Source organism: Rhinichthys klamathensis, unplaced genomic scaffold (genome assembly GCF_029890125.1).
Source record: "Rhinichthys klamathensis goyatoka isolate OS25496 unplaced genomic scaffold, OSU_Roscu_1.1 h1tg000223l_1, whole genome shotgun sequence".
Taxonomy (NCBI): Eukaryota; Metazoa; Chordata; class Actinopteri; order Cypriniformes; family Leuciscidae; genus Rhinichthys; species Rhinichthys klamathensis.
The window spans coordinates 2,325,284-2,349,888 of NW_026606747.1; the positions used below are offsets into that span (position 1 = coordinate 2,325,284).

General features: G+C 45.0%; 20 non-coding genes across 20 annotated transcripts; 17 read left to right on the forward strand and 3 right to left on the reverse strand.

Moving 5' to 3' along the window:
- The first annotated feature begins 1,468 nt into the window (after window positions 1-1,468).
- Window positions 1,469-1,540, forward strand: trnap-ugg (transfer RNA proline (anticodon UGG)). Its single transcript has one exon. It is a non-coding gene; the product is annotated as a tRNA-Pro (tRNA).
- Window positions 1,541-3,014: 1,474 nt separating this feature from the next.
- Window positions 3,015-3,086, forward strand: trnap-cgg (transfer RNA proline (anticodon CGG)). Its single transcript has one exon. It is a non-coding gene; the product is annotated as a tRNA-Pro (tRNA).
- Window positions 3,087-3,785: 699 nt separating this feature from the next.
- trnap-agg (transfer RNA proline (anticodon AGG)) lies at window positions 3,786-3,857 on the forward strand. The gene has a single exon. It is a non-coding gene; the product is annotated as a tRNA-Pro (tRNA).
- Window positions 3,858-4,475: 618 nt separating this feature from the next.
- Window positions 4,476-4,548, reverse strand: trnar-ccg (transfer RNA arginine (anticodon CCG)). The gene has a single exon. It is a non-coding gene; the product is annotated as a tRNA-Arg (tRNA).
- A 159-nt stretch (window positions 4,549-4,707) lies between these two features.
- trnap-ugg (transfer RNA proline (anticodon UGG)) lies at window positions 4,708-4,779 on the forward strand. Its single transcript has one exon. It is a non-coding gene; the product is annotated as a tRNA-Pro (tRNA).
- A 1,471-nt stretch (window positions 4,780-6,250) lies between these two features.
- Window positions 6,251-6,322, forward strand: trnap-ugg (transfer RNA proline (anticodon UGG)). The gene has a single exon. It is a non-coding gene; the product is annotated as a tRNA-Pro (tRNA).
- Window positions 6,323-6,628: 306 nt separating this feature from the next.
- trnap-cgg (transfer RNA proline (anticodon CGG)) lies at window positions 6,629-6,700 on the forward strand. The gene has a single exon. It is a non-coding gene; the product is annotated as a tRNA-Pro (tRNA).
- A 1,467-nt stretch (window positions 6,701-8,167) lies between these two features.
- trnap-ugg (transfer RNA proline (anticodon UGG)) lies at window positions 8,168-8,239 on the forward strand. The gene has a single exon. It is a non-coding gene; the product is annotated as a tRNA-Pro (tRNA).
- A 306-nt stretch (window positions 8,240-8,545) lies between these two features.
- On the forward strand, window positions 8,546-8,617 carry trnap-cgg (transfer RNA proline (anticodon CGG)). Its single transcript has one exon. It is a non-coding gene; the product is annotated as a tRNA-Pro (tRNA).
- Window positions 8,618-8,923: 306 nt separating this feature from the next.
- Window positions 8,924-8,995, forward strand: trnap-cgg (transfer RNA proline (anticodon CGG)). Its single transcript has one exon. It is a non-coding gene; the product is annotated as a tRNA-Pro (tRNA).
- Window positions 8,996-10,965: 1,970 nt separating this feature from the next.
- trnas-cga (transfer RNA serine (anticodon CGA)) lies at window positions 10,966-11,037 on the forward strand. Its single transcript has one exon. It is a non-coding gene; the product is annotated as a tRNA-Ser (tRNA).
- A 306-nt stretch (window positions 11,038-11,343) lies between these two features.
- Window positions 11,344-11,415, forward strand: trnap-cgg (transfer RNA proline (anticodon CGG)). Its single transcript has one exon. It is a non-coding gene; the product is annotated as a tRNA-Pro (tRNA).
- Window positions 11,416-11,721: 306 nt separating this feature from the next.
- On the forward strand, window positions 11,722-11,793 carry trnap-cgg (transfer RNA proline (anticodon CGG)). The gene has a single exon. It is a non-coding gene; the product is annotated as a tRNA-Pro (tRNA).
- Window positions 11,794-12,490: 697 nt separating this feature from the next.
- Window positions 12,491-12,562, forward strand: trnap-agg (transfer RNA proline (anticodon AGG)). The gene has a single exon. It is a non-coding gene; the product is annotated as a tRNA-Pro (tRNA).
- Window positions 12,563-13,181: 619 nt separating this feature from the next.
- trnar-ccg (transfer RNA arginine (anticodon CCG)) lies at window positions 13,182-13,254 on the reverse strand. The gene has a single exon. It is a non-coding gene; the product is annotated as a tRNA-Arg (tRNA).
- A 159-nt stretch (window positions 13,255-13,413) lies between these two features.
- On the forward strand, window positions 13,414-13,485 carry trnap-ugg (transfer RNA proline (anticodon UGG)). Its single transcript has one exon. It is a non-coding gene; the product is annotated as a tRNA-Pro (tRNA).
- Window positions 13,486-20,035: 6,550 nt separating this feature from the next.
- Window positions 20,036-20,107, forward strand: trnap-ugg (transfer RNA proline (anticodon UGG)). The gene has a single exon. It is a non-coding gene; the product is annotated as a tRNA-Pro (tRNA).
- A 306-nt stretch (window positions 20,108-20,413) lies between these two features.
- Window positions 20,414-20,485, forward strand: trnap-cgg (transfer RNA proline (anticodon CGG)). Its single transcript has one exon. It is a non-coding gene; the product is annotated as a tRNA-Pro (tRNA).
- A 1,055-nt stretch (window positions 20,486-21,540) lies between these two features.
- trnap-agg (transfer RNA proline (anticodon AGG)) lies at window positions 21,541-21,612 on the forward strand. The gene has a single exon. It is a non-coding gene; the product is annotated as a tRNA-Pro (tRNA).
- Window positions 21,613-22,231: 619 nt separating this feature from the next.
- On the reverse strand, window positions 22,232-22,304 carry trnar-ccg (transfer RNA arginine (anticodon CCG)). Its single transcript has one exon. It is a non-coding gene; the product is annotated as a tRNA-Arg (tRNA).
- Window positions 22,305-24,605: the final 2,301 nt, after the last annotated feature.

Sequence of the window (24,605 nt, forward strand, 5' to 3'; positions counted from 1 at the left end):
AGCGAGCCAGACGCTCATGTTCTGCTGTGCAGCTGCAAATGCGCTTTACATAAAGGCTTCAGTAAATCGAGGAAAAGGAGTTTCCCCCACTGCGTATAGCCACGCAATACTCGTTCCCTAACTCAGGGAACTGAGGTTACGTGAGTAACCGAGTAGTTTTATTATTTCATTTGATGATGATTGATGATTCAGTTTCTTACTTAAATGCTGTTTTTAGTGTTAACTTGCACAGTTCTCTGTCCATACTGTCAAAATCAGTCAGTTCTGTCATTCTCCATTCAAACATTCATATTCTGAATTAAGAAATCATTATAATGCAGTCAAAAATAATTTACAGGGAAGATAAATAATTACTTTACCTTCCGAGTCTTTCGTTCATTTGTCACGTGACAGACGCAATGAACGGATCAAATCCTGCTTCAGATACAAACCTCTAGCAGAGGCAGTGAAGCCGGCCAAACTGCCACTGTGGCATATACTGTACAACAGGCCTAATTTGTAAAACTTGTGTGTTTTGGTTTTCTGGGGAGGTGGAGTAACTATTATGTGTCCCTTTTGTTTTGAGATTTCTTATTGTTTAGATGTTGTTGTTTTACATGTTTGTTATTTTATCACCTCTATCTTTATTTTTTTATAGTGCAATCATTAAATTAATTGTACATTTTGAAAAAAACGTTTCCATTCTATTTTTTGTTGTTGTTGTTGTTGTTGTTGTTGCATAAATCAGGGTTTATACTAAGTAAACAAGGACTGACATTTTTAAAATTAGGGTTAGGGTTACCAAATAATGTCTCCGCGCGCACTGAAATTTTACAGTCTCACTCCAGCCAAAGTCCCAAAGTTGGCAACCCTGCAACACTGGAGAGCACTATTATTGTTCTTTTCGCGCGGGGCACAGTAACTAAAAATTTAAAACTGTTAAAAGAAAAGGCTCCATAGACGATTGCATAGATAGATACTGTATAATACACTATGCATCGATATGGCTTTCCTTTGTGCTTTGAACTTTTCAATGCGGACTCGACACGCTGAGATACGATGCGCGCTGTGACTCTGTTGCTTCAAGCGCATCATTCTGCGCTCGGGATGCGCATAAGCGTTATGTGCTGCACTGTATTGGAGTCTTTCATAATCATATCATAATACTTTTGCGCAATGAAAGATTATTAATAGCCTTTTTTGTTCTGTCCTATCTATCATATGTTGCTGCCTCATTAAACAGCTGTGCTATACATTTAAAAAAAGCCTTACGTTTACAGTAGACTATATATAAAATAATTGATATTTTTGATTTTTGTTGTCTTGTTTTTCATGAATGTATTACAACAATACAAAGAGCAATGTGTAACGTTTTACCAGTAAAGTAAAAAGTAAAAACCTTTATTTTTGATATCAAGAATTCAATTGCTAGGCCTACTAGTAACGATGTTCATTTTTTATATCAATTAGCCCAAATCTTCATTAATCAGGCTCGTTGGTCTAGGGGTATGATTCTCGCTTTGGGTGCGAGAGGTCCCGGGTTCAAATCCCGGACGAGCCCAGCAGCTTCGGAACAAGCAGCCAGTTGGCTCCATCCTTTTGCAGCACTGAGCCAAACTCAAAACTGTCGTGGTTTTGAAATCCTTAAGGCTGTTTGTCTTCATCTGTACTACAACAGAGCCAAGATTCAGCCAGATGACTAGGGTTGGGTATCGGTTGGGTTTTATCCGATTCCAGTACCTACTCGGTATTTTATAAACGGTTCCGGTGCTTAAACGGTTCTTAAATCGGTACTTAAGAAAATGAAACCGCACACACTTTATCAAAAAATAATACCCTTTAATTTACAGGGCCAAACTGGACACAATATTAACTTAAATCTTTAAACAATATAAATACAAGTAACATATGGTAATAATAAAACCAATATAAAATAAAAATTCATATTTACATAATATCAAATGAAACAATATTGTATCAAACAATGTAATAATACTGGAGATTAATAGAGATTACTAGCAGGCAGAGCTGCCAACTCTCACGCATTGACCGTGAGACTCACGCAAATGACCCTTTTCACACAGAAAAATCGCGGACAAAGAGGACACTGACACCGACAGACAAGACAGAGAAGGTTACTTTTGATATGGAACAAATCCACAGCTGTCAGATTCTGTCAATATTTTTACGAGATTCACACAATAAATAACATTTTGGCTCTTTGAAATGTGACAGATCGCTGTAGCGCGTCAGTTCAAACGGCACGTGATACAGCAGCCTACAAATCCACTGCTTCTTAGCTACGCAGCGTTGAGTGAACCTATGAAAGAGAACATCTCTGGTTACTGGTGTAACATATCTCTCAATAGGGAACGGGACGCTGCCAAGCTCCTCGCGCTGCCGACCAGCTTCCTTTTTCGGCAGAGAAATCTGAGGAGCAGATGGCGCGCGCGCGCCAACATAATATGACGACGTAAGTGCGTCGATGCGGCGCCCGCGCCATCAGCCAATGAATTGGCTTGATTCTATATGGGATTCAGACTATCGGCACACCCAGAGGGCGTTCTGACCATGGTTCTGACACGTAATTTTACACGTGAAATGCAACCAAACCTTGCGAGAAAGAGCGCGCATGCGAGACAGAAGAAACTGTGCTCCAAACTGTGTATAACACGCACGGCGGAGAGGGAGAGAGCGAGAGACCTTGCGTGTGTGTGTGTGTGTGTGTGTGCGTGTTTGCCTAATGAAGTTAGGCACCGAAATCAGGCACCGAAATTTTCGTTCTTATTCGGTCTGGTTACTACCGTTTACGTCGGAACCGGTTCCCTATTGGCACCGAGTTTCGGTACCCAACCCTACAGATGACAAGCGGTTATTTCCTTGCACAGAACGTACTCTGAATCGCTGCCTGCCAGGGAGTGCGGCTTCCTAACGACAAATGCTTTCTATTAAAACTAGTGCCCGCCCATTCTGTTAGAGGCCAGCGTTCGGTGACTGTACAAGTGTATGCAAGTAGCCCAAATCTTCATTCATCAGGCTTGTTGGTCTAGGGGTATGATTCTTGCTTCGGGTGCGAGAGGTCCCGGGTTCAAATCCCGGACGAGCCCAGCAGTCTCAGAACGATTCAGCCAGTTGGCTCATTCCTTTGCAGCACTGAGCCGAACTCAAAACTGTTGTGGTCTGCTCAAATCCTTGCTGCTGCTCGTGTTCATCTGTCCTATAACTTAGCCCAGATTTGATTTATTTATTTATTTAGAAAAGGGACAGAGTACATTAATCAACATTCATGAATGTAGGTGTACCCAAACTAGCCCCAAGGTTAGGTTTCATCGGTAGTGGCTTTGCCATATGTTATTAGGCCTAAAACTAGAGAAAAGCGTAAAACATTACAACAATAATAGAACTAGAACTTGTAAACAACTCTGTAAAATACAATTAAAGATATACAAACAGACGATATATATATATATATATATATATATATATATATATATATATATATATATGTACACAATAAAAAAAGAAAGATATATAAAAAAATAATCAAAAAAAGATTTTGGTATGAGTTAAATAATACTAATTAAAATGTATATTACTGTACTATTTACTAATTACTAACTGTAATTCAGCCAGATGGCAAGTGTTTATTTCCTTGGCAGAACGTACTCAGAATCGCTGCATGCCAGGGAGTACGGCTCCCTAACGACATACGCTTTCTATTAAAACTAGTGGCTGCTCATTCTGTTAGAAGCCAGGGTTCGGCGACTGTACAAGTGTACGCACAAAGTCTGAGACTTCATCCGCCAGGCTCGTTGGTCTAGCGGTATGATTCTCGCTTAGGGTGCGAGAGGTCCCGGGTTCAAATCCCGGACGAGCCCTCTCCCTTTAGTATGAGTTCAAGGGTTCTCTGACTCTGTTTGCTGTTGCTGCCTTTCTCTATCAACCACTTCATAACTGGCCATTTTACTGCAAGCCACATAGTACTTGACGTCACGTTCTGCAGCATCAGAGGCTGATGCATCGGCCAAATTGAAGTTTTTGCAGGCCTGTAGATGCCGTAGTGGGATTCAAACCATTTTATTTCGCTCCTAATTGAATTACCGTGGCTCTTTTGCAGAAACGCTAAGCACAGGTATACTTGTTGCTCTGTGGAGTTTCTTTGAACAAATTATCATTGACTTTTTGCCGCATTTTGTGCCTCTCTGCTTTCGTACGCAAAGCCTTCGTTGTAGGTCTGGTGCAACAGCAAAAACTGGCCTTTTCCCATTAAGCCACTGGGCCTCTTGCGCAGGGTACTTTGTGTAATTTCAGCCTGATAGGGCACATGCACGGGCAGGACAGAACAGAGTGACGCACACAAAAACCCAGCACAGCTATCAGAAGTTTGTCTGTTCTATGCTAATTCAGATCTTGCGGTCATCATGGCTACAGGCTTGCTTTGAACAAACCATCCTTGAATTTGTCGAATGGCCACATTAAATGTAGCCCATTAAAGACGACCCAGGTAGGACTTGAACCCACAATCTCCAGCTCCGGAGGCTGATGCCTTATCCATTAGGCCACTGGACCTTGTCTGCCAAGCTTTGCCTTTGATCTGTAATATGACTTCAAGTGGTTTCTGCTGCTCAAACAACTACACTTTGGTATCTCGACGCCAGGTCAGGTTCCGTCTTTGAGGTGACCTTCACTGAATTTGTGGCGCCCTCCCGAAACACTTGCTTTCGACGAGGCTCGTTGGTCTAGGGGTATGATTCTCGCTTTGGGTGCGAGAGGTCCCGGGTTCAAATCCCGGACGAGCCCAGCAGCTTCGGATCAAGCAGCCAGTTGGCTCCATCCTTTTGCAGCACTGAGCCAAACTCAAAACTGTCGTGGTTTTGAAATCTTTAAGGCTGTTTGTCTTCATCTGTACTACAACAGAGCCAAGATTCAGCCAGATGACTAGGGTTGGGTATCGGTTGGGTTTTATCCGATTCCAGTACCTACTCGGTATTTTATAAACGGTTCCGGTGCTTAAACGGTTCTTAAATCGGTACTTAAGAAAATGAAACCGCACACACTTTATCAAAAAATAATACCCTTTAATTTACTGGGCCAAACTGGACACAATATTAACTTAAATCTTTAAACAATATAAATACAAGTAACATATGGTAATAATAAAACCAATATAAAATAAAAATTCATATTTACATAATATCAAATGAAACAATATTGTATCAAACAATGTAATAATACTGGAGATTAATAAAGATTACTAGCAGGCAGAGCTGCCAACTCTCACGCATTGACCGTGAGACTCACGCAAATGACCCTTTTCACACAGAAAAATCGCGGACAAAGAGGACACTGACACCGACAGACAAGACAGAGAAGGTTACTTTTGATATGGAACAAATCCACAGCTGTCAGATTCTGTCAATATTTTTACGAGATTCACACAACAAATAACATTTTGGCTCTTTGAAATGTGACAGATCGCTGTAGCGCGTCAGTTCAAACGGCACGTGATACAGCAGCCTACAAATCCACTGCTTCTTACCTACGCAGCGTTGAGTGAACCTATGAAAGAGAACATCTCTGGTTACTGGTGTAACATATCTCTCAATAGGGACCGGGACGCTGCCAAGCTCGCCGCGCTGCCGACCAGCTTCCTTTTTCGGCAGAGAAATCTGAGGAGCAGATGGCGCGCGCGCGCCAACATAATATGACAACGTAAGTGCGTCGATGCGGCGCCCGCGCCATCAGCCAATGAATTGGCTTGATTCTATATGGGATTCAGACTATCGGCACACCCAGAGGGCGTTCTGACTGTGGTTCTGACACGTAATTTTACACGTGAAATGCAGCCAAACCTTGCGAGAAAGAGCGCGCATGCGAGACAGAAGAAACTGTGCTCCAAACTGTGTATAACACGCACGGCGGAGAGGGAGAGAGCGAGAGACCTTGCGTGTGTGTGTGTGTGTGTGCGTGTTTGCCTAATGAAGTTAGGCACCGAAATCAGGCACCGAAATTTTCGTTCTTATTCGGTCTGGTTACTACCGTTTACGTCGGAACCGGTTCCCTATTGGCACCGAGTTTCGGTACCCAACCCTACAGATGACAAGCGGTTATTTCCTTGCACAGAACGTACTCTGAATCGCTGCCTGCCAGGGAGTGCGGCTTCCTAACGACAAACGCTTTCTATTAAAACTAGTGCCCGCCCATTCTGTTAGAGGCCAGCGTTCGGTGACTGTACAAGTGTACGCAAGTAGCCCGATGCCTTTAGCAGCCAGGCTCGTTGGTCTAGGGGTATGATTCTCGCTTTGGGTGCGAGAGGTCCCGGGTTCAAATCCCGGACGAGCCCAGCAGTCTCAGCAGGAGCAGCCTGTTGGCTCCGTCCTTTGGAGCGCTGAGCCAAACTCAAAACTGCTGTGCTTTTGAAATCCTTAAGGCTGTTTGTCTTCATCTGTACTACAATTTAGCCAAAAGTCAGCCAGATGACAAGTGTTTATTTCCTTCACAGAACATACTCACAATCGCTGCCTGCCAGGGAGTACGGCTCCCTAACGACAAAGGTTTTGCATTAAAACTAGTGCCTGCCCATTCTGTTAAAGGCCAGCGTTCAGTGACTGTACAAGTGTATGCAAGTAGCCCAAATCTTCATTAATCAGGCTCGTTGGTCTAGGGTTATGATTCTCGCTTCGGGTGCGAGAGGTCCCGGGTTCAAATCCTGGACGAGCCCAGCAGCTTTGGAACAAGCAGCCAGTTGGCTCCATCCTTTTGCAGCACTGAGCCAAACTCAAAACTGTCGTGGTTTTGAAATCCTTAAGGCTGTTTGTCTTCATCTGTACTACAACAGAGCCAAGATTCAGCCAGATGACTAGGGTTGGGTATCGGTTGGGTTTTATCCGATTCCAGTACCTACTCGGTATTTTTTAAACGGTTCCGGTGCTTAAACGGTTCTTAAATCGGTACTTAAGAAAATGAAACCGCACACACTTTATCAAAAAATAATACCCTTTAATTTACAGGGCCAAACTGGACACAATATTAACTTAAATCTTTAAACAATATAAATACAAGTAACATATGGTAATAATAAAACCAATATAAAATAAAAATTCATATTTACATAATATCAAATGAAACAATATTGTATCAAACAACTTAATAATACTGGAGATTAATAGAGATTACTAGCAGGCAGAGCTGCCAACTCTCACGCATTGACCGTGAGACTCACGCAAATGACCCTTTTCACACAGAAAAATCGCGGACAAAGAGGACACTGACACCGACAGACAAGACAGAGAAGGTTACTTTTGATATGGAACAAATCCACAGCTGTCAGATTCTGTCAATATTTTTACGAGATTCACACAACACATAACATTTTGGCTCTTTGAAATGTGACAGATCGCTGTAGCGCGTCAGTTCAAACGGCACGTGATACAGCAGCCTATAAATCCACTGCTTCTTAGCTACGCAGCGTTGAGTGAACCTATGAAAGAGAACATCTCTGGTTACTGGTGTAACATATCTCTCAATAGGGAACGGGACGCTGCCAAGCTCCTCGCGCTGCCGACCAGCTTCCTTTTTCGGCAGAGAAATCTGAGGAGCAGATGGCGCGCGCGCGCCAACATAATATGACGACGTAAGTGCGTCGATGCGGCGCCCGCGCCATCAGCCAATGTATTGGCTTGATTCTATATGGGATTCAGACTATCGGCACACCCAGAGGGCGTTCTGACCATGGTTCTGACACGTAATTTTACACGTGAAATGCAGCCAAACCTTGCGAGAAAGAGCGCGCATGCGAGACAGAAGAAACTGTGCTCCAAACTGTGTATAACACGCACGGCGGAGAGGGAGAGAGCGAGAGACCTTGCGTGTGTGTGTGTGTGCGTGTTTGCCTAATGAAGTTAGGCACCGAAATCAGGCACCGAAATTTTCGTTCTTATTCGGTCTGGTTACTACCGTTTACGTCGGAACCGGTTCCCTATTGGCACCGAGTTTCGGTACCCAACCCTACAGATGACAAGCGGTTATTTCCTTGCACAGAACGTACTCTGAATCGCTGCCTGCCAGGGAGTGCGGCTTCCTAACGACAAACGCTTTCTATTAAAACTAGTGCCCACCCATTCTGTTAGAGGCCAGCGTTCGGTGACTGTACAAGTGTACGCAAGTAGCCCGATGCCTTTAGCAGCCAGGCTCGTTGGTCTAGGGGTATGATTCTCGCTTTGGGTGCGAGAGGTCCCGGGTTCAAATCCCGGACGAGCCCAGCAGTCTCAGCAGGAGCAGCCTGTTGGCTCCGTCCTTTGGAGCGCTGAGCCAAACTCAAAACTGCTGTGCTTTTGAAATCCTTAAGGCTGTTTGTCTTCATCTGTACTACAATTTAGCCAAAAGTCAGCCAGATGACAAGTGTTTATTTCCTTCACAGAACATACTCACAATCGCTGCCTGCCAGGGAGTACGGCTCCCTAACGACAAACATTTTGCATTAAAACTAGTGCCTGCCCATTCTGTTAAAGGCCAGCGTTCAGTGACTGTACAAGTGTATGCAAGTAGCCCAAATCTTCATTAAGCAGGCTCGTTGGTCTAGGGGTATGATTCTCGCTTCGGGTGCGAGAGGTCCCGGGTTCAAATCCCGGACGAGCCCAGCAGTCTCAGCAGGAGCAGCCCGTTGGCTCCGTCCTTTGGAGCGCTGAGCCAAACTCAAAACTGCTGTGCTTTTGAAATCCTTAAGGCTGTTTGTCTTCATCTGTACTACAATTTAGCCAAAAGTCAGCCAGATGACAAGTGTTTATTTCCTTCACAGAACATACTCACAATCGCTGCCTGCCAGGGAGTACGGCTCCCTAACGACAAACGTTTTGCATTAAAACTAGTGCCTGCCCATTCTGTTAAAGGCCAGCGTTGAGTGACTGTACAAGTGTATGCAAGTAGCCCAAATCTTCATTAATCAGGCTCGTTGGTCTAGGGGTATGATTCTCGCTTCGGGTGCGAGAGGTGCCAGGTTCAAATCCCGGACGAGCCCAGCAGTCTCAGAACGATTCAGCCAGTTGGCTCATTCCTTTGCAGCACTGAGCCAAACTCAAAACTGTTGTGGTCTGCTCAAATCCTTGCTGCTGCTCGTGTTCATCTGTCCTATAACTTAGCCCAGATTTGATTTATTTATTTATTTAGAAAAGGGACAGAGTACATTAATCAACATTCATGAATGTAGGTGTACCCAAATTAGCCCCAATGTTAGGTTTCATCGGTAGTGCCTTTGCCATATGTTATTGGGCCTAAAACTAGAGAAAAGGGTAAAACATTACAACAATAATAGAACTAGAACTTGTAAACAACTCTGTAAAATACAATTAAAGATATACAAACAGACGATATATATATATATATATATATATATATATATATGTACACAATAAAAAAAGAAAGATATATAAAAAAATCATCAAAAAAAGATTTTGGTATGAGTTAAATAATACTAATTAAAATGTATATTACTGTACTATTTACTAATTACTAACTGTAATTCAGCCAGATGGCAAGTGTTTATTTCCTTGGCAGAACGTACTCAGAATCGCTGCATGCCAGGGAGTACGGCTCCCTAACGACAAACGCTTTCTATTAAAACTAGTGGCCGCTCATTCTGTTAGAAGCCACGGTTCGGCGACTGTACAAGTGTACGCACAAAGTCCGAGACTTCATCCGCCAGGCTCGTTGGTCTAGGGGTATGATTCTCACTTAGGGTGCGAGAGGTCCTGGGTTCAAATCCCGGACGAGCCCAGCAGCTTCGGAACAAGCAGCCAGTTGGCTCCATCCTTTTGCAGCACTGAACCAAACTCAAAACTGTCGTGGTTTTGAAATCCTTAAGGCTGTTTGTCTTCATCAGTAGTACAACAGAGCCAAGATTCAGCCAGATGACTAGGGTTGGGTATCGGTTGGGTTTTATCCGATTCCAGTACCTACTCGGTATTTTTTAAACGGTTCTGGTGCTTAAACGGTTCTTAAATCGGTACTTAAGAAAATGAAACCGCACACACTTTATCTAAAAATAATACCCTTTAATTTACAGGGCCAAACTGGACACAATATTAACTTAAATCTTTAAACAATATAAATACAAGTAACATATGGTAATAATAAAACCAATATAAAATAAAAATTCATATTTACATAATATCAAATGAAACAATATTGTATCAAACAATGTAATAATACTGGAGATTAATAGAGATTACTAGCAGGCAGAGCTGCCAACTCTCACGTATTGACCGTGAGACTCACGTAAATGACCCTTTTCACACAGAAAAATCGCGGACAAAGAGGACACTGACACCGACAGACAAGACAGAGAAGGTTACTTTTGATATGGAACAAATCCACAGCTGTCAGATTCTGTCAATATTTTTACGAGATTCACACAATAAATAACATTTTGGCTCTTTGAAATGTGACAGATCGCTGTAGCGCGTCAAGTTCAGTTCAGATTCTATATGGGATTCAGACTATCGGCACACCCAGAGGGCGTTCTGACCATGGTTCTGACACGTAATTTTACACGTGAAATGCAGCCAAACCTTGCGAGAAAGAGCGCGCATGCGAGACAGAAGAAACTGTGCTCCAAACTGTGTATAACACGCACGGCGGAGAGGGAGAGAGCGAGAGACCTTGCGTGTGTGTGTGTGTGTGTGTGCGTGTTTGCCTAATGAAGTTAGGCACCGAAATCAGGCACCGAAATTTTCGTTCTTATTCGGTCTGGTTACTACCGTTTACGTCGGAACCGGTTCCCTATTGGCACCGAGTTTCGGTACCCAACCCTACAGATGACAAGCGGTTATTTCCTTGCACAGAACGTACTCTGAATCGCTGCCTGCCAGGGAGTGCGGCTTCCTAACGACAAACGCTTTCTATTAAAACTAGTGCCCGCCCATTCTGTTAGAGGCCAGCGTTCGGTGACTGTACAAGTGTACGCAAGTAGCCCGATGCCTTTAACAGCCAGGCTCGTTGGTCTAGGGGTATGATTCTCGCTTCGAGTGCGAGAGTTCCCGGGTTCAAATCCCGGACGAGCCCAGCAGTCTCAGCAGGAGCAGCCTGTTGGCTCCGTCCTTTGGAGCGCTGAGCCAAACTCAAAACTGCTGTGCTTTTGAAATCCTTAAGGCTGTTTGTCTTCATCTGTACTACAATTTAGCCAAAAGTCAGCCAGATGACAAGTGTTTATTTCCTTCACAGAACATACTCACAATCGCTGCCTGCCAGGGAGTACGGCTCCCTAACGACAAACATTTTGCATTAAAACTAGTGCCTGCCCATTCTGTTAAAGGCCAGCGTTCAGTGACTGTACAAGTGTATGCAAGTAGCCCAAATCTTCTTTAAGCAGGCTCGTTGGTCTAGGGGTATGATTCTCGCTTCGGGTGCGAGAGGTCCCGGGTTCAAATCCCGGACGAGCCCAGCAGTCTCAGCAGGAGCAGCCTGTTGGCTCCGTCCTTTGGAGCGCTGAGCCAAACTCAAAACTGCTGTGCTTTTGAAATCCTTAAGGCTGTTTGTCTTCATCGGTACTACAATTTAGCCAAAAGTCAGCCAGATGACAAGTGTTTATTTCCTTCACAGAACATACTCACAATCGCTGCCTGCCAGGGAGTACGGCTCCCTAACGACAAACGTTTTGCATTAAAACTAGTGCCTGCCCATTCTGTTAAAGGCCAGCGTTCAGTGACTGTACAAGTTTATGCAAGTAGCCCAAATCTTCATTAATCAGGCTCGTTGGTCTAGGGGTATGATTCTCGCTTCGGGTGCGAGAGGTGCCAGGTTCAAATCCCGGACGAGCCCAGCAGTATCAGAACGATTCAGCCAGTTGGCTCATTCCTTTGCAGCACTGAGCCGAACTCAAAACTGTTGTGGTCTGCTCAAATCCTTGCTCCTGCTCGTGTTCATCTGTCCTATAACTTAGCCCAGATTTGATTTATTTAGAAAAGGGACAGAGTACATTAATCAACATTCATGAATGTAGGTGTACCCAAATTAGCCCCAATGTTAGGTTTCATCGGTAGTGCCTTTGCCATATGTTATTGGGCCTAAAACTAGAGAAAAGGGTAAAACATTACAACAATAATAGAACTAGAACTTGTAAACAACTCTGTAAAATACAATTAAAGATATACAAACATACGATATATATATATATATATATATATATATATATATATATATATATATATATATATATGTACACAATAAAAAAAGAAAGATATATAAAAAAATCATCAAAAAAAGATTTTGGTATGAGTTAAATAATACTAATTAAAATGTATATTACTGTACTATTTACTAATTACTAACTGTAATTCAGCCAGATGGCAAGTGTTTATTTCCTTGGCAGAACGTACTCAGAATCGCTGCATGCCAGGGAGTACGGCTCCCTAACGACAAACGCTTTCTATTAAAACTAGTGGCCGCTCATTCTGTTAGAAGCCACGGTTCGGCGACTGTACAAGTGTACGCACAAAGTCCGAGACTTCATCCGCCAGGCTCGTTGGTCTAGGGGTATGATTCTCGCTTAGGGTGCGAGAGGTCCCGGGTTCAAATCCCGGACGAGCCCTCTCACCTTTAGTATGAGTTCAAGGGTTCTCTGACTCTGTTTGCTGTTGCTGCTTTTCTCTATCAACCACTTCATAACTGGCCATTTTACTGCAAGCCACATAGTACTTGACGTCACGTTCTGCAGCATCAGAGGCTGATGCATCGGCCAAATTGAAGTTTTTGCAGGCCTGTAGATGCCGTAGTGGGATTCAAACCATTTTATTTCGCTCCTAATTGAATTACCGTGGCTCTTTTGCAGAAACGCTAAGCACAGGTATACTTGTTGCTCTGTGGAGTTTCTTTGAACAAATTATCATTGACTTTTTGCAGCATTTTGTGCCTCTCTGCTTTCGTACGCAAAGCCTTCGTTGTAGGTCTGGTGCAACAGCAAAAAGCGGCCTTTTCCTATTAAGCCACTGGGCCTCTTGCGCAGGGTGCTTTGTGTAATTTCAGCCTGATAGGGCACATGCACGGGCAGGACAGAACAGAGTGACGCACACAAAAACCCAGCACAGCTATCAGAAGTTTGTCTGTTCTATGCTAATTCAGATCTTGCTGTCATCATGGCTACAGGTTTGCTTTGAACAAACCATCCTTGAATTTGTCACACGGCCACCTGAAATGTAGCCCATTAAAGACGACCCAGGCGGGACTTGAACCCACAATCTCGAGCTCCGGAGGCTGATGCCTTATCCATTAGGCCACTGGGCCTTGTCTGCCAAGCTTTGCCTTTGATCTGTAATATGACTTCAAGTGGTTTCTGCTGCTCAAACAACTACACTTTGGTATCTCGACGCCAGGTCGGGTTCCGTCTTTGAGGTGAACTTCACTGAATTTGTGGCGCCCTCCCGAAACACTTGCTTTCGACGAGGCTCGTTGGTCTAGGGGTATGATTCTCACTTTGGGTGCGAGAGGTCCCGGGTTCAAATCCCGGACGAGCCCAGCAGCTTCGGAACAAGCTGCCAGTTGGCTCCATCCTTTTGCAGCACTGAACCAAACTCAAAACTGTCGTGGTTTTGAAATCCTTAAGGCTGTTTGTCTTCATCTGTACTACAACAGAGCCAAGATTCAGCCAGATGACTAGGGTTGGGTATCGGTTGGGTTTTATCCGATTCCAGTACCTACTCGGTATTTTTTAAACGGTTCCGGTGCTTAAACGGTTCTTAAATCGGTACTTAAGAAAATGAAACCGCACACACTTTATCAAAAAATAATACCCTTTAATTTACAGGGCCAAACTGGACACAATATTAACTTAAATCTTTAAACAATATAAATACAAGTAACATATGGTAATAATAAAACCAATATAAAATAAAAATTCATATTTACATAATATCAAATGAAACAATATTGTATCAAACAATGTAATAATACTGGAGATTAATAGAGATTACTAGCAGGCAGAGACTCACGCAAATGACCCTTTTCACACAGAAAAATCGCGGACAAAGAGGACACTGACACCGACAGACAAGACAGAGAAGGTTACTTTTGATATGGAACAAATCCACAGCTGTCAGATTCTGTCAATATTTTTACGAGATTCACACAATAAATAACATTTTGGCTCTTTGAAATGTGACAGATCGCTGTAGCGCGTCAGTTCAAACGGCACGTGATACAGCAGCCTACAAATCCACTGCTTCTTAGCTACGCAGCGTTGAGTGAACCTATGAAAGAGAACATCTCTGGTTACTGGTGTGACATATCTCTCAATAGGGAACGGGACGCTGCCAAGCTCCTCGCGCTGCCGACCAGCTTCCTTTTTCGGCAGAGAAATCTGAGGAGCAGATGGCGCGCGCGCGCCAACATAATATGACGACGTAAGTGCGTCGATGCGGCGCCCGCGCCATCAGCCAATGAATTGGCTTGATTCTATATGGGATTCAGACTATCGGCACACCCAGAGGGCGTTCTGACCATGGTTCTGACACGTAATTTTACACGTGAAATGCAGCCAAACCTTGCGAGAAAGAGCGCGCATGCGAGACAGAAGAAACTGTGCTCCAAACTGTGTATAACACGCACGGCGGAGAGGGAGAGAGCGAGAGACCTTGCGTGTGTGTGTGTGTGCGTGTTTGCCTAATGAAGTTAGGCACCGAAATCAGGCACCGAAATTTTCGTTCTTATTCGGTCTGGTTACTACCGTTTACGTCGGAACCGGTTCCCTATTGGCACCGAGTTTCGGTACCCAACCCTACATGATTTCCATTACACGAGAGTAGATGTTAAAACTTCATGCTGATTTGTACTCGGCTTTCGCCAAGATAAGCAAAACTAAGACGTAGCTTTACAGTAAACTATGCTTCTCCATCCATTTACGCTTCTTTCCATAAGGTAGTGTGACTCCCCTTCTGTCCGGCGTTAACGGCAGCAGTGTACTTGGCGCGTTAGCGCACGCGACGGCTGCAACTACAGGACCAGCACGACAACCGTCTGGATTGAACCGAGTAGGGGACATCTCTAGGGTCTTCAAGTGGGCACCTTCTGTCCTCAGTGTTTCGTCGACTAGCCCACGACACCTCAAGAGGGCTCGACAGTGACTCTGGCGTCCCAGAGTCACCCCCCTCCGTCCCCCACTCAACTCAGCCCAGCTTACTGACCTCTACATCCCTCCTGCTGCTGAGACCTAACCACAATATCTCTCCGCGACCCAACCATACGCGCCAACCCGTTGACTAAGGCTGTCGAGCCCCACTGGTGCGTTAATATGCAGTTTCAGTGGACAACGGTTCCGTATGGCATACCACCTACCACAAAACACAATATCTACCCAACCACCCGTCATTCACGCAATATCCACAGGAACGTATACAAACAAACCAACAGACTCTTCAAGTTTTAAAGAACTCTACGAAACCGTAGCGTGGCGGCCTGTACACAGCCAGCTAGAATATTTCCGTCTCAACCACAGCCAGTTGCTGCTCCTTTCTGCTGCTTCAGATAAGTTCTTTACTGTGCGACGCAACTCTTGGCCACTGAATCCGACGTCTCTGAGGAACCGGGTTGTAGAGTGTGCCACAAAACCTCGACAACCCACTTCCACTGGATAAACCTGGACTCTCCATCCTCGCTGTTCTGCTTCAGTGGCCAGATGAGCATACCGCAGTTTCTTCCTCTCATATGCCTCATCTACCACATCCTCCCATGGCACTGTTAACTCTATCAGTTGAACAATGCGTGCTGATCCAGACCACAAAACAATATCTGGTCGTAGGTTAGTGGTGGCAATCTCAGGTGGAAAAATAAGCCGTTGGTCAAGATCAGCCAGCATCTTCCAGTCCCTAGCAGCTTCCAGTTGTCCTGGGCGAGAATTGGTGTTAACACCTTTTCTTGGTGGTTGCTCGCCTGGGCGGAGGAATATTGTCTTCTGCGTGTAATGTTTTGCTAGAACAGGTGGCAACTTATTGGTCATGTTACGCTTGCCTTCTAATGCTAAAGCCAAACATCGCAGTACTTGGTCATGGCGCCAAGTAAACCGACCTTGGCTAAGAGCCACCTTACATCCTGTCAAAATGTGCCTTAATGTGGCAGGTGATGAACACAAAGGACAAGAGGGATCCTCTCCTACCCAGAGGTTTAGGTTCTGCGGGGATGGGAGAACATCATATGTTGACCTAATAAGGAAACTGATCCTACTCTCTTCCATTGACCAAAGGTCTTGCCAGCCCATCTTACGTTGTTCCACACTCTCCCATCTCATCCACTCTCCCTGCTTGGCCTGGGAAATGGCCTTTATACACCTCATCCTCTCCTCCTGCTGTCGCACCTCGTTGACTACCAGCTTCCTCCTTTGAGCTGGGCCTGCCTTGTGCCATTTAGGAGGAGCTAAACTGAGCCCAAAACCCCCTCTTCCATGCTGTACCTGTCCCACGATATCCCTAATTTGAAGGGCAGCCTTTGCCTCTACTACAGATTTCTTTGCTGACCACTTTCTACCAGTTTTTAACACAGGGGCTGCCTCCCTTACACATTTGTCGCGTGACTCTACTAAGGTCATTTCCAGTCTGACCTTGGCACACTTGAACTCCTCGGTTAAAGCAGGAACTGGCAGCTGCAATATTCCTTTACTATAAAGTCCTACTCTGCTGAGGCAGCGTGGAACTCCCAACCATTTCCTGATGTATGAACTTACCAACGCTTCCAGCTTATCCACTGTTGTCAAAGAAACCTCGTACACGGTCAGTGGCCACAGCAACCTCGGCAGTAGACCAAACTGAAAGCACCAGAGTTTTAGTTTACCAGGTAGAGCACAGCTGTTTATGCTCTTCAACCCTTCCACTGCTTGTCGTCTAACTTCTCCCACCCAAACTGTGTCCTTTAGATCCCCATCGTACCATCTCCCAAGACTCTTCACTGGCTTCTCAGAAACTGTTGGTATTGCCTCACCATTAATGAAGAATGTTTTATCTACTACCTTTCCTTTAACTATCGAGATGCTCCTTGATTTAGAGGGCTTAAATTTCATTCGTGCCCATTCAATATTATCTGTTAACTTCCCCAATAACCGATTAGTGCAGGCTACTGTTGTAGTCATGGTTGTCATGTCATCCATGTATGCTCTGATTGGTGGTAGTCGCATCCCAGAAGCCAAGCGCTCTCCTCCTACTACCCATCTTGATGCCCTCATGATTACTTCCATCGCCATGGTAAAAGCCAGTGGAGAAATGGTGCATCCTGCCATTATTCCAACCTCTAGGCATTGCCATGCAGTGCTGAATTTTGGAGTTGAGAAACTGAATTGCAAATCTCCAAAATAGGCTTTCACAAAATTTGTTATTGACATTGGTACTCTGAAAAAATCAAATGCTGCCCAAAGAAGCTCATGTGGCACTGAACCATATGCATTAGCCAAATCCAGGAATGTCACATGGAGCTCCTTCCTCACCTTTTTAGCTGACTGAATTCGTTGCCAGATAACATTGATGTGTTCTAAGCATCCTGAGAACCCTGGAATACCCGCTTTTTGAACTGAGGTGTCAATGAAGCCATTCTTTAACAGGTAGGTGGACAATCTCTGGGCAATAATGCTGAAGAAAATCTTACCCTCAACGTTTAATAGTGAAATAGGACGAAACTGACTGATGCTTGTAGCATCTTTTTCTTTAGGTATAAAGACTCCACCTGCTCTGCGCCATGCTCTAGGTACAACCTGTTTTTCCCATGCCACTTTTATCAATTTCCACAGAATTCGCAGAACACCTGAAGCACTCTTGTACACTCTGTACGGAACTCCATTAGGCCCTGGAGATGATGAAGCCCTTGCCTTTCTCACAGCCTGCTCTACCTCTTTCCACTTAGGTGCACAGACCTCCATTTGGTATTCTGGTGGGTTGATAGGTGGTATGTCTGATGGAATTGACATAGGCTCATGCCTTTTTGCATCTGTATGCGTGTCCTCCAAATATCTCTCTAGCTCAATCCTAGATGTTTTTAAAGTGCCATTCTTCTCACTGGTGAATAACTTCTTTACGAATTTGAATGGGTCTTTATAGAAATTAGCCTTCGCACGTTCCTTCTTTTTGTAGCGTTTCCGTAGGCGCTCAGCTCTGCGTAATGTTGCCAGCTTATCTTTTATGGCCCTTTGTAAGAGATTGAGTCCCTCCTTCTGACTTTGTTCTGCTCTTTTCCATTGCTTCCTCAGCTGTCTCCTTTCTCTAACTAACCCTTCAATTTTCTGCTGCCGTCTAGACATTCCAGGAGTAGTTTGTACTTTTTCCTTCCTTTTTTCCACACCAAACCTCTCACTTCCATATGCGTAAATGATGTCCCCAAATTTATCCAGCTTCTTTTCAACTGTACCAGTTAATCTTTCCAATGCAAAGCATAGATCTGTGTTTACCGTGTCCCATGCAGTTTTCTCACAAGCTCTTGGCCATCTAACTCCAGGCCTATGCCCGTTGAGGTTCTTTTCTCTCTTATGCTGGTTAGCCTGACCGGGTTCACAAGTATGAATATGTTCATCACTAACTGTGCAAGCCCTCCTTTCGTCAATGACAGGGGTGCTGATATCCTGCGAGCTGTGGTTTGCTTCCTGTCGCTGGATTTCATTCGACTGACTTGACTGACTTCGTAAGAAGTACTGATCAATGCGAGGCCCTTGTCCCTTCTCCCTCAAGCATTTCATTTTCCCTTGATGAACCTTCAAACCCCTGACCGTTGTCACCTTGCTCCAGCCACAGACACAAACTTGGAGTTCAATGACTTTACTTACTGCAGATCTTGAACTAGTCTTACTCTCCATACTCATATCCGTTTCCATTCCTAAGTCGTTAACCATGTTGTCCAACATTGAGTCATCTTCCGCCCCCGCTCTCGCAGACTCTAGGGGTATTTTTCTCTTTAATTTCTCAGAAGCCTTGGGCGGGTGTCTCCAGCATCCTGTAAACACGGAGCTGGATACTGCCGACAAGGGTAGCTAACCCTTACCAGCCCCATTGGGGTCTCTTTCCTCCTGTCAGCTGTCTCTCCAGGCTGTCACAAGGTCTTTCCCTGGTTGCCAGCAGCACTATTCACCGCAGTCACTGGATGTATCCAGATCTTCATGATTTCCATTACACGAGAGTAGATGTTAAAACTTCATGCTGATTTGTACTCGGCTTTCGCCAAGATAAGCAAAACTAAGATGTAGCTTTACAGTAAACTATGCTTCTCCATCCATTTACGCTTCTTTCCATAAGGTAGTGTGACTCCCCTTCTGTCCGGCGTTAACGGCAGCAGTGTACTTGGCGCGTTAGCGCACGCGACGGCTGTAACTACAGGACCAGCACGACAACCGTCTGGATTGAACCGAGTAGGGGACATCTCTAGGGTCTTCAAGTGGGCACCTTCCGTCCTCAGTGTTTCGTCGACTAGCCCACGACACCTCAAAAGGGCTCGACAGTGACTCTGGCGTCCCAGAGTCACCCCCCTCCGTCCCCCACTCAACTCAGCCCAGCTTACTGACCTCTACATCCCTCCTGCTGCTGAGACCTAACCACAATATCTCTCCGCGACCCAACCATACGCGCCAACCCGTTGACTAAGGCTGTCGAGCCCCACTGGTGCGTTAATATGCAGTTTCAGTGGACAACGGTTCCGTATGGCATACCACCTACCGCAAAACACAATATCTACCCAACCACCCGTCATTCACGCAATATCCACAGGAACGTATACAAACAAACCAACAGACTCTTCAAGTTTTAAAGAACTCTACGAAACCGTAGCGTGGCGGCCTGTACACAGCCAACTAGAATCTTTCCGTCTCAACCACAGCCAGTTGCTGCTCCTTTCTGCTGCTTCAGATAAGTTCTTTACTGTGCGACGCAACAGATGACAAGCGGTTATTTCCTTGCACAGAACGTACTCTGAATCGCTGCCTGCCAGGGAGTGCGGCTTCCTAACGACAAACGCTTTCTATTAAAACTAGTGCCCGCCCATTCTGTTAGAGGCCAGCGTTCGGTGACTGTACAAGTGTACGCAAGTAGCCCTATGCCTTTAGCAGCCAGGCTCGTTGGTCTAGGGGTATGATTCTCGCTTTGGGTGCGAGAGGTCCCGGGTTCAAATCCCGGATGAGCCCAGCAGTCTCAGCAGGAGAAGCCTGTTGGCTCAGTCCTTTGGAGCGCTAAGCCAAACTCAAAACTGCTGTGCTTTTGAAATCCTTAAGGCTGTTTGTCTTCATCTGTACTACAATTTAGCCAAAAGTCAGCCAGATGACAAGTGTTTATTTCCTTCACAGAACATACTCACAATCGCTGCCTGCCAGGGAGTACGGCTCCCTAACGACAAACATTTTGCATTAAAACTAGTGCCTGCCCATTCTGTTAAAGGCCAGCGTTCAGTGACTCTACAAGTGTATGCAAGTAGCCCAAATCTTCATTAAGCAGGCTCGTTGGTCTAGGGGTATGATTCTCGCTTCGGGTGCGAGAGGTCCCGGGTTCAAATCCCGGACGAGCCCAGCAGTCTCAGCAGGAGCAGCCTGTTGGCTCTGTCATTTGGAGCGCTGAGCCAAACTCAAAACTGCTGTGCTTTTGAAATCCTTAAGGCTGTTTGTCTTCATCTGTACTACAATTTAGCCAAAAGTCAGCCAGATGACAAGTGTTTATTTCCTTCACAGAACATACTCACAATCGCTGCCTGCCAGGGAGTACGGCTCCCTAACGACAAACGTTTTGCATTAAAACTAGTGCCTGCCCATTCTGTTAAAGGCCAGCGTTCAGTGACTGTACAAGTGTATGCAAGTAGCCCAAATCTTCATTAATCAGGCTCGTTGGTCTAGGGGTATGATTCTCGCTTCGGGTGTGAGAGGTCCCAGGTTCAAATCACGGATGAGCCCAGCAGTTTCAGAGCAATTCAGCCAGTTGGCTCATTCCTTTGCAGCACTGAGCCGAACTCAAAACTGTTGTGGTCTGCTCAAATCCTTGCTCCTGCTCGTGTTCATCTGTCCTATAACTTAGCCCAGATTTGATTTATTTAGAAAAGGGACAGAGTACATTAATCAACATTCATGAATGTAGGTGTACCCAAATTAGCCCCAATGTTAGGTTTCATCGGTAGTGCCTTTGCCATATGTTATTGGGCCTAAAACTAGAGAAAAGGGTAAAACATTACAACAATAATAGAACTAGAACTTGTAAACAACTCTGTAAAATACAATTAAAGATATACAAACAGACGATATATATATATATATATATATATATATATATATATGTACACAATAAAAAAAGAAAGATATATAAAAAAATAATCAAAAAAAGATTTTGGTATGAGTTAAATAATACTAATTAAAATGTATATTACTGTACTATTTACTAATTACTAACTGTAATTCAGCCAGATGGCAAGTGTTTATTTCCTTGGCAGAACGTACTCAGAATCGCTGCATGCCAGGGAGTACGGCTCCCTAACGACAAACGCTTTCTATTAAAACTAGTGGCCGCTCATTCTGTTAGAAGCCAGGGTTCGGCGACTGTACAAGTGTACGCACAAAGTCCGAGACTTCATCCGCCAGGCTCGTTGGTCTAGGGGTATGATTCTCGCTTAGGGTGCGAGAGGTCCCGGGTTCAAATCCCGGACGAGCCCTCTCCCCTTTAGTATGAGTTCAAGGGTTCTCTGACTCTGTTTGCTGTTGCTGCTTTTCTCTATCAACCACTTCATAACTGGCCATTTTACTGCAAGCCACATAGTACTTGACGTCACGTTCTGCAGCATCAGAGGCTGATGCATCGGCCAAATTGAAGTTTTTGCAGGCCTGTAGATGCCGTAGTGGGATTCAAACCATTTTATTTCGCTCCTAATTGAATTACCGTGGCTCTTTTGCAGAAACGCTAAGCACAGGTATACTTGTTGCTCTGTGGAGTTTCTTTGAACAAATTATCATTGACTTTTTGCAGTATTTTGTGCCTCTCTGCTTTCGTACGCAAAGCCTTCGTTGTAGGTCTGGTGCAACAGCAAAAAGCGGCCTTTTCCCATTAAGCCACTGGGCCTCTTGCGCAGGGTGCTTTGTGTAATTTCAGCCTGATAGGGCACATGCACGGGCAGGACAGAACAGAGTGACGCACACAAAAACCCAGCACAGCTATCAGAAGTTTGTCTGTTCTATGCTAATTCAGATCTTGCGGTCATCATGGCTACAGGCCTGCTTTGAACAAACCATCCTTGAATTTGTCGAACGGCCACCTTAAATGTAGCCCATTAAAGACGACCCAGGTGGGACTTGAACCCACAATCTCCAGCTCCGGAGGCTGATGCCTTATCCTTTAGGCCACTGGGCCTTGTCTGCCAAGCTTTGCCTTTGATCTGTAATATGACTTCAAGTGGTTTCTGCTGCTCAAACAACTACACTTTGGTATCTCGACGCCAGGTCGGGTTCCGTCTTTGAGGTGAACTTCACTGAATTTGTGGCGCCCTCCCGAAACACTTGCTTTCGACGAGGCTCGTTGGTCTAGGGGTATGAACACTATTGACTGCGCATGCGCGGGCGGTGTTTGTTTGTGTTTAGAGCTCCGTCGAATTTATTCATTAATCCTTGATTTTCTTCTTTACCACTCATTTATTAACAAGCACTTTCTATTTTTATATCGTGTGAACCTATCCTCGATACTATTCCCTATAAAAAAACAATCGGATTGCTTTGATATCGCTACTTAGATCCAACTTTGCGAATCTCGGCTACTAGCCTTTAGCCCGCTAGCATTTCACGCGTGGGCTCGCGCCTATCGAGCGTCTGATTTTACACCCGTTTCACTGAAAGGATACAGGTTATATCCAGCATTCCAGTCCTAAATTAGTAGTGATATTGGTAGTATCACTGCTAATTTACTGTTCATCTGTTATAATGGCGAACATATCGGATGTGTGTCTAACGTTACCTCTGAGTGCAGGTGAGGATACATTCGAGCTGATCTCAGTACGATTGGAACTGGAATCGGTGGAGAAACAGATCCGTGGTCTGCTGGAGAGGCAAGCCGAGCTGCGGGATCGGCGATCAGCGCTTGAAACGTCACGCGCCGATGCTCACAAGTCAGTGGTTAGTAACTTTTTGACTCCGACTTCCTCTACTCCGTGCGTTTCTCTGCCCAGGAGGACGCGATCATCTCTGGCTTCATTCACTCCGGCACCTACACAACACCATGGACCCTGGGTGATCCCACAGCGGAAGACACGAGCCAGGACCAGAGCAAGAACCTCTCCGCCCCTCCCGGTCTTCGAGATCTCCACCCGGAACCGCTTCTCCCCTCTTCACGAGTCGGAACGCGACGACGCCGTGATCATCGGCACTTCCATGGTCCGTCATGTCCGCGCTACCTCAGGTAAGGGTAAGGTGCGCACTCACTGCTTTCCTGGTGCTCGTGTTCTTGATGTCGCCGCACAGGTTCCCGAGATTCTGAACGGTGACGAGCGCGTCGGAGCCGTTGTCCTCCATGCGGGAACGAACGACATCAGACTGCGGCAGACGGAGGTTCTGAAGAAGGACTACAGGAGCCTGATCGAGGCGGTACGCAGCACAGCGGCTGAGGCAACGATCATCGTGTCTGGACCGCTTCCCACGTACCGACTAGGACAAGAAAGGTTCAGTAGACTATTTGCTCTAAATGAATGGTTAATGTCATGGTGTAATGAACAGAAACTGCTCTTTGTAAATAATTGGAATCTGTTCTGGGAGCGACCTAGGCTCTACCGTGCTGATGGCCTGCACCCCAGCAGAATCGGAGCGGCTGTTCTGTCGGACAACATCTCCAAGACGTTGCACACCATCTGACTAGTAAGTCAAAGTCCAATTCACAGTCTTTGCTGTCCCAACTTAATTGATATAAGTAGTGTAGAACATTATATAGAAACTGTGTCTATTCCTCGTCTAGTGAGGCCAAACAATAAATCTAGTGTAGGATCTAGGAAAAATCTTATTGTAATTAAACCAGAAAATCTAAATATCAGTGAACAAAAACAATTTCTAAAACTAGGTCTTCTAAACATTAGATCGCTCACACCTAAGGCGGTTATTGTAAATGAAAGGGTCACAGATAATAGCTTCGATGTACTTTGCCTTACTGAAACCTGGCTTAAACCAAATGAGTATTTCGGTCTAAATGAGTCTACTCCGCCAGGATATTGTTATAAGCATGAGCCCCGTCTGATCGGTCGTGGCGGCGGTGTTGCAACAATCTATAGAGATATTCTTAATGTTACTCAGAAAACAGGTCACAGGTTTAATTCGTTTGAAGTACTTGTGCTAAATGTTACGCTCTTAGATGTAAGAAAGAAATCCCTATTATCTCTAGCCTTGGCTACTGTATATAGACCTCCAGGGCCCTACACTGATTTCCTAAAAGAGTTTGCAGACTTTCTCTCAGATCTATTGGTCAATGTCGATAAAGCAATAATTGTTGGAGATTTTAACATACACGTAGATAACACAAATGATGCGTTAGGGACTGCGTTTACAGATTTATTAAACTCCTTTGGGGTCAAGCAAAACGTCAGTGGTCCCACTCATCGTCTAAATCATACACTAGACTTAATTATATCATATGGAACCGATCCAACCGATATAGATATTATACCGCAAAGTGACG